Source organism: Solanum pennellii, chromosome 11 (genome assembly GCF_001406875.1).
Source record: "Solanum pennellii chromosome 11, SPENNV200".
Lineage (NCBI taxonomy): Eukaryota > Viridiplantae > Streptophyta > Magnoliopsida > Solanales > Solanaceae > Solanum > Solanum pennellii.
In genome coordinates this window covers 13,907,530-13,917,277 of record NC_028647.1, presented here as the reverse complement: position 1 = coordinate 13,917,277, position 9,748 = coordinate 13,907,530, and positions in this window count along the sequence as shown.

Sequence of the window (9,748 nt, the reverse complement as noted above, 5' to 3'; positions counted from 1 at the left end):
AGTTGCCGTCTTTATATTTTTCGTATTTATTATTTTTCGAGAGTTCTCAAGCTATTTCAAAATTGTAATTAATTTATAATTTTAAAAATATAGTTGGTTTCCTTCCTTTCTATTTATTTATAATAAAATATTTGTCTCAATAACTCTAATTTAATTGTCTTTTCGTTTTCCATAATTAATATTCTTTATTACAAACAAGTTCAAAGCCATATTATTAATCCTCTTAGTTACTGTGACTCGTTATTCTTAGGAATTCATTATATTAAATGCAATATTTATTTAAATGTGAAATATACTTTTTAATTTTTGTGTTTAAGCCAAACAAAATTAAAAGAAATAGGAATTGTCATTTTTTTTAAAATCTTTTTTTGCGTAGTTAATTCTCTCTTTTGTTGTCACGACCCAAAATGAGTTGTGAGTGGCAACCACACTTAACCTCCTAGGTGGGCGAACCAAGGAATTCAAATCCCAACATATACCAATAATTCAACTACAAATAACAAAATAATGCGGAAGCTCCAAAACTTATTAACTATCATTTTCAAAAATCTGAAAGTCATCACAACAAGGATATCTAATCTCCAATTAATAAGTCTAAGAGTATCAAAGAAATCAAAATAAATGAAATAAAGTAATTTGTGTCCGAAAACTAAGGACATTAGGTAATGACTGAGAGAATCCAACCCATGCTCGAACGAATAGATCATCCTTGAACCTGATATCCGAGACTTGATAGAGATGAGGGCGATTTCAAATTCGTCGGTACACTTGATGCACTCCATTAAAGGAAAACAATGAAAAATACAAGTAGGGCTCAGTACGAGACAACATGTACTAAGTAAGTATATCGGTAAATCCAAAATAGTGACTAATATACAAAGAATAATAGTATAAAATCAACTATAGTACTTAATAGGTGATAAGCAACAAACAACATGAACAAGTGACAACTAAAGCAAGTACGTATTCAATCACAATATCAAGCACACATGAAGACTCATGCCTCCACACCACGTTCGTTGGGAAATGGGTTCTTTGAGATTGAGTACATTAAATTAATTCAATATCCTTTTCCTTTAATGTTACTGTGTCGGAACGTGACACTTCGATTCAATTATACCGTGTCGGAACGTGACACTCCGGTCCAATTACACTGTGTCGGAACATGACACTCCGATTCAATTATACCATGTCGGAGCGTGAAACTCCGATCCAAGAATACCGTATCGAAATGTGACACTCCGATCCAAGAATACGTGTCAGAACGTGACACTCCGATCCAAGAATATCGTTAATTTATCATTTGTTATCACCATTTTCAATTCATTGTTATATTATTTCATCAAGCCTTCTTTATTCAAGGCATCACTTCGATAAAGAGGGTTCAAGAATTTAAATTCCACGGTCTCAGGATTTCAGACCGATCACAAAACACACAACCAAGCCACACAACCACACAATCAAGTACATAGAAAACTTCACAATATCGTTCAATTCATATCAATCACTATTAAGAGTTAACTATCAAATAGCATAAACCATAACCTACCTCCATCGAAGAACCGAAGACGAACAAACTACTTCTCCAATGTCTTTCCTCTCTTGGATGCATCCGAACACTTCCAATCTATCAAATATATATAATTTGTAAATTAACGAGTATATAAACACTCATACTACTATATGTCCAGCCGTTAAATCTTATTCCTCCATTTAACATAACTTTCATGTAATTCAAATAATTTAATACACCTAATATTTGATTACCTATCTCAATATACATAACTTCAATCCTATCAAGATGCTAAATTTTTTATACAGTCTCCACGATCTTTTACTTTCTTGCAACTCTCTTCAATCTATATAATATAAATATATAGTTGTATTAACTTACTTCACTTTCAACCATTAATTGTCCACTATGAGGTCATACATTTATGCCAAGACTAAATGCACGTGACTGCCTACAAATTTTTAATCCAATTCTTTAATAACAAAATCAATTAAACCTATATTAAATAACTGAGAAACCTGTGTAACCTACTTTCTTCTCCAATTAACACAAAATAACAATTTCCTACACCTACAAGCTATAACTTTCTTACATCACCATGTTCCTGCCAAGATAATTGAACTTTGTATTTATCTTACACTAATGTAAATTCAAGAGGGACATTAATTGATACTACTACTAGCGATAAATAATTCCAAAAGCTCTAAAACCAATAACAGGATTTGCTCATTCTTGTTTTCATAACATTAATTTTTTATCTAATCATAAAGGTTACTTATTATACCAAATTACAATTAATAACACTAAAGAAAATAAGTTGTACACTGCTGCCTGTACTCAGCTTTATTCCACGAACAATAAATAAAAAGTTGTCATATAATCCCTACATATCACTATCAAGACAAATTCTCCCAACTAACGTATTCCCCCGCAACAACATTATATTCCCTCAAGTTCATTTGTTTTAATAAGCTTCATATGATCATCGAAGAACAGAGGCGGAAGAAACCTTATTCCAATTTCCCTTAATTTATCCATCTCTCTAATCATTAGCTTATCATTAGCCCTTTATTATTTTGCCATTATCAATCTAGCTAATAATTAATAATTTAACATATCCAAGTGATAATCATGTTGTCCAAAAAATCTATTTCCGATTCAAAATATCTTATTCAACCCACCACTAATTTTTTAATTGTTATCTATTCACCAAACTTAAATTTTATAGCCACCAACAAATAATTACATCTAAACCAAATTGAAAGCGTAAATTAGGTTACCTGAATCAACTTTCTCCATTACTGCTTATGTCCAACCAGCAAGCCTCTTTTCTTTTATATACCTACTCAAAACTAGTAAACCCTAATTATTATAAGACTAGTAGTAAAACGGCAAAAGTCACACACCACTAATTCTAATGTATTTTTTAACCACCAATTAAATAAATTATTAAAACTATCCCATTAATTTTATAATTCTAGTTACGAATGGTCCCAAATTCTCAGTTAAAATCTATCGAAAGATTCTTTTATGTAATAAAAAGCTCTAGTACTTGAGATGACCACAAGGATCATTACAATAGATACCAATTTACCCATCGTTCGTCCTCGAACGATCAAAAGAAGGTTAGGGTATGAAAGGGTAGGTGTGTTAATAATCTCTTCCAAGTATTAGTACCCAAAGTCTCATAAAAAGCATCAAACCAACCAATTGAGATCTACACCTCCTCTCATAACATGCCTCAAATGGGGTCATCTCAATGCTCTAATGATAACAGTTGTTGTAGTAAACTCAACTAACAACAGACATATTCCCATAGCAATCAAAACTAATCGTACACACATATGCAACATATTCTCAAGGACCTTGACACAACCATTAGGTGGAATCTTTTTCACATAACCACGATAACATGTTAAATCAATACTGATTTCAATCGGAAGTGAACTAAATCAACCACCACACTCATAATCCATAACCCATCATAGATCTTATCAATGTTTCATTATCACGACATAAACTTTCCACGAGCTTAAGTTATAAAAAAAATGATCTTTAGACATCAGGTACTCATCCAGGGAAAATTCAACTTCTCTAACCTCAAGAAGAAAATGATCAAGTAACCATCCATCAAGCAATACACCCAAGCATACATAACCTCTAAAAACACTACCAAAATGCAAGATTAGAAGATATGATAGAAAAACCTTAAGACTAACACAACTAGGCTCAATGGTCCTTCATCTTAATCACACATAGCCAAAACATGATACCGATGATGAGAAAAATCTTAAGTCTATCGAACAACTATAAATTTTTATGGTAGCTTTCCTATAAATTCTCATAAACTAGCATACTTCAACTATCCCAATCAACATCAAATCTTCCATAACTGGAATGAACAAGTCTAACAAAGGATGTCACCCTACTATGAGGAAAATCACATAAACGGTACACACGATCCACTATTAGAGACTCACCCGTAGAAGCGAAAACACATATGGACGTAGAAAATGAATCAGACTCTAAACCACGCTCAAAATGAAGTAGCTGGTCACATAAGAATATGCATAACCAAGGTCGAATAACTCTATATACTCCTTCCATAGTGTCCATATCACCATATCAACATTTTTATTCATCTGACTCTATATCTTTGATTTTATTGCTACCCAGAATCACCAATTTAGTCCCTATTATAATTACACTCATATACTTGATTTATCGAACCCCACATCCGCTGAAGTCAACCTTCTTAATACTAACAAAATATCATAACCACATCGATCATCTACCTTACTCCCAAACCATCATTAGTATCAAAGTATTCTTATAAAATATATGTTCAAACTATGGCTATCTCTCCCTTTCTATTTAAACATTTCATGACAATTATGAGTCCCAAACAAGGATATTAACATTAATTTAAAATTTGATAGTACCTTTCCATCGTGATAAAACTATTAAATCAAACCCAAAGTCAACTTCCCACCACTTCCACATACCATGCTTTAGCTACCCGTTTAAACCATCATATACCTCATGTCAATACTTAGGAAAATTCTTAGTCACTCAAATTATTATGTATAATATAAGCTCATACCTCATTGTTTGACACCCAACTAAAGCTCAATCTTTATAAAAGTCAAAGATAACCTAGTAAGTCTGTACCAAACTATTTCACATCTTACAATCATCTCTTATGCGAAAATCAATACAACCTTCAACTACAACTAAGGCTTTATACGAGAGATCTTATTTCTTTACTTTTGTTAAAAAAAAAAGTTTTCATGACACAAAATTCTAAATATCTTGAACTCCTCAATACACCACACTCTTGTTCCTCATGTTGTCTCGCTTACGAATCTTATTCTTTGGTCAAAAATCCTTGACATTTAGCCTTTAAATCAAAATATTACATGAATCCCTCGTTAGGTCCTTTATCAATCAAAAGTAACAAACTTTATGACTAAATCATGCATAAGTCCTTCCAAATATCAATACCCAATTGAACGATCATTTTTATCTTACAATTCATATCTTGACAAAATATAGCACTACGAATGTAGACTTACAAAACAAAAAGAAAGAATTGTGAATCCAAGTGTGTAATTCAATCCCCTATCAATATTAGCTCATATTTTGAACACATTTATGAGTTTTTGTATCTCAGCTTATCATTGATCGCCTCTCCGTCGACCTTACTGCATCATTCACTAAAAATTCAAACAAACTCATTACTAAATTCAACACTGCAATAAAACTTATCACCCCACTCGAACATATATTTGTAGTCCTTGCAATCAGAGAAAATATTCCTACTTTTCCTATTTCTAAAGGCTACACATCCCACATATTTTATCTTATTTTAGTTATGACTCTAGTTCCTTTAAATTATACTCAAGTGGTGCCTCAACATCTCCTGAAACTTGTTATACAGACACATTACTCACCAAAATGTAGAAAATCACAACTTTATATACTCGCCAGTCTTTATTACTATACAAAATTCATTTAACCAATACTTTCTTATTATATAGTTTCTTCCCAATCACGATCCCTCACAAACTCTTTTTACCATCATGCTCAGTAAGCCCTTGTCATCACCATGCAGTGAACCTTTTCCTCGACCTGACAACTTAAACTCAGGTTTACCAATCAAATTTAAGGAACTAACTCAATTTTATAAGCATTTTCTTACTGAAATCTTCAATTTATTTCACCCTAGTATACTCACTAGGACTTTCTTTCCCTATAAGTTTGTCATTCTAGTATCAATATACCTTTTTAAGCTTGAGATAAAATCTTCAGTCCTCATTCAGAACCCTCAAGATACATTTCACAACCTAAATGTATTAATATTGTACCAAAGATCCACCACTAAAATTTTTCTTAAAAATAATGCAATCCAAGTGCCTGCAGTAATAAACTAGTTGTTTTTTCAAAGGTGAAAGCAACATCGAATCTCAATAACTAAACATGTCATACCACTAATTACTTCTTAAGTAGTTAGTATTCACACTTGACAATCGATGTATTCATTTCCATGTAACACTAGTACCGTCTAAGGCCGTTAAATTCATTACTAGAACACATCATATTTATCAAGAATATCGTACCCAAATAGCCCAAACATTTTTACCCATTGACATTATCAAATCTATTCTCTCTCTAGCCTAAGATATTTGTTTTACTTCTTAGATCAAGTCAATAACGAAGGCAATACACATCAAAAGTATAACCAAGTAAGAATTGATGACCCTATTTGATATACACTCAATTTATGAATCGTAGTGGAGATTTTTACCTTAACTGGTGCAACATATACCTCTTGTTATTCCGTAACTCAACTCTCCTCCTATCCCTCAAAGTGTAGGGTGTATAATTATTCATCAAGATGCTAGAAAAAATGTTGCCTGAAGTCATAGGTAGTGTCTTTACTAATCGCCACTCAACATGATACTATCATCACATTTTGTGTATCCTCAAAATTAGTACGTCACAAACTCAACACTAAGTCTTTCCACTATATTCATTTTATGAAGCAGCTCAAAACAATCGACAATGGAAGCATAAACATATTCAAAATCAATACCCATGAAGAATTAGAGTTTCAACTTTATGAACTTGAAAAAAAATCATGTTGATTACTAGTCATTACAGGCCCTATGGTCAATTAAGAAAATATATCCATTTCCAAGGACACATTTTTTTTCCCTAGTGTTGCTATTTAAACTTTTAATACTTTAGTACAAACCATATATCAAATAGAGTGAAGAAAGTTCAGATACCAATTTGTATCACCTAGATACCAATTAGATTTGAGTAGTAGCACGAAAGAAAGAAAGAAATGAGTTTTTCGAAAGTCTTAAAGCCTCTTGAAGAAAAGTAATGGCGTTCCCGCACCGTTCTTCAGTACTCTACTAGACTTGTCCTTGTGTGATGAGATCACCGAACCTAACGCTCTGATACCAAGTTTATCACGACCTAAAATAAGTCGTGAGTGACACCCACACTTAACCTCCTAGGTGGGCGAACCAGGGCATCCAAATTCCAACATATACCAATAATTCAACTACAAATAGCAAAATAATGTGGAAGTTCCAAAACTTATTAACTATCATTTCCTAAAACCTGAAACTCATCACAACAAGGACATCTAATCTCCAATAAGTCTAAGAGTATCAAAGAAACCAAAACAAATGAAATAAAGTAATTTGTGTCCGAAAACTAAGGACATCAGGTAATGACTGAGAGAATCCTATCCAAGCTCGAACGAATAGCTCACCCTTGAACCTGATATCAGAGACTTGATTGAGATGAAGGCGATTTCAAATTCGTCGGTACACTTGTTGCACTCCATAAAAGGAAAACAAAAAAAACTACAAGTAGGGCTCAGTACGAAGCCACATATACTGAGTAAGTATCATCGGCCAACCCAAAATAGTAGCTAATATACAAAGAATAATAATATAAAATCAACTATAGTACTTAATAGGTGATAAGCAATAAAAACAATGAACACGTGACAACTGAAGTAAGTACGTAATCAATCACAATATCAAGTACACACAAGGACTCATGCCTCCACACCCCGTTCGTTGATAAATTGCTTCTTTGAGATTGAGTACATTAAATTAATTCAATATCCTTTTCCTTTAAATTAATGTGTCGAAACGTGACACTCCGATCCAATTATACCGTGTCGAAATGTGACACTACGATCCAATTACACCGTGTAGGAACATGACATTCCGATCCAATTATACCGTGTCGGAACGTGAAACTTTGGTCCAAGAATATCGTGTCAGAATGTGACACTCCAATCCAAGAATACCGTATCGGAACGTGACACTCCGAACCAAGAATACCGTTAATGTATCACATATTATCACCACTTTCAATTCGTTGTTATATTATTTCATCAAGCCTTCTTTGTTCAAGACATCACTTCGATAAAGATGGTTCAAGAATTTAAATTCCACGGTCTCAGGATTTAAGACCAATCACAAAACACACAACCAAGCTACACAACCACACAATCAAGTACATAGAAAACTTCACAATATCATTCAATGCATATCAATCACTATTAAGAGTTTACTATCAAATAACATAAACCATAACCTACCTCCATCGAAGAACCGAAGACGAACAAACTACTTCTCCAATGTCTTTCCTCTCTTGGATGCATCCGAACACTTCCAATCTATCAAATATATATAATTTGTAAATTAACGAGTATATAAACACTCATGCTACTATACGTCCAGCCGTTAAATCTTATTCCTTCATTTAACATAACTTTTATGTAATTCAAATAATTCGATACACCTAATAATTAATTATCTATCTCAATATGCATAACTTAAATCGTATCGAGATGCTAAATTTTCATAGTCTCCATGATCTTTACTTTCTTGCAAGTCTCTTCAATCTATTATCATATAAATATATAATTGTAATAGCTTACATCACAGTTAATCATTAATTGTCCAGTATGAGGTCATACATTAATGCCAAGACTAAATGCACGTGACTGCCTACAAATTTTTAATCCAATTCTTTAATAACAAAATCAATTAAACCTATATTAAATAATTGAGAAACCCGTGTAACCCCCTTTCTTCTCCAATCAACAGAAAATAACAATTTTCTACACCTACAAGCTATAACTTTCTTACATGACCATGTTCCTACCAAGATTATTGAACTTTGTATTTATCTTATGCTAATGTAAACTCAAGAGGGACATTAGTTGATACTACTACTAGCGATAAATAATTCCAAAAGCTCTAAAACCAAAAATAGGATTTGATCATTCTTGTTTTCAAACATTAATTTCTTACCTAATCATAAAGGTTACTTATTATACCAAATTATAATTAATAACAGTAAAGAAAATAAATTGTACCCTAGTGCTTGTACTTAGCTTTATTCCACGAACAATGAATAAAAAGTTGTCATATAATCCCTACATATCACTATCAAGACAAATTCTCCCAACTAATGTATTCCCCCGCAACAACATTATATTTCCTCAAGTCCATTTGTTTTCATAAGGATCATATGATCATCGAAGAAGAGAGGCGGAAGAAACCTTATTCCAATTTCCCTTAATTTATCCATCTCTCTAATCATTAGCTTATGATTAGCCCTTTATTATTTTGCCATCATCAATCCAACTAAGAATTAATAATTTAACATATCCAAGTGATAACCATGTTGTCCAAAAACCTATTTCCGATTCAAAATCTCTTATTCAACCCATCACTAATTTTCTAATTGTTATCTATTCACCAAGATTAAATTTTATAGCCACCAACAAATAATTACATGTAAAACAAATTGAAAGCGTAAATTAGGTTACCTGAATCAACTTTCTCCATTACTGCTTATGTCCAACCAGCAAACCTCTTTTCTTTTAATTACCCACTCAAAACTAGTAAACTCTAATTATTATAAGACTAGGAGTAAAAATGGCAAAAGTCACCCACCACTAATTCTAATGTTATTTTCTTTAACCACCAATTAAATAAATTATTAAAATTATCCCATTAATTTTAAAATTATAGTTACGAATGGTCCCAAATTCTCAGTTAAAATCTACCGAAAGAGTCTTTTATGTAATAAAAAGCTCTAATACTCAAAACGACACAAGGATCATTACATTTGTTCTCTTTTATGTTATTTTTAAATTTGACATTATTTTTTTCCCCATATAAGTTGTCCCAA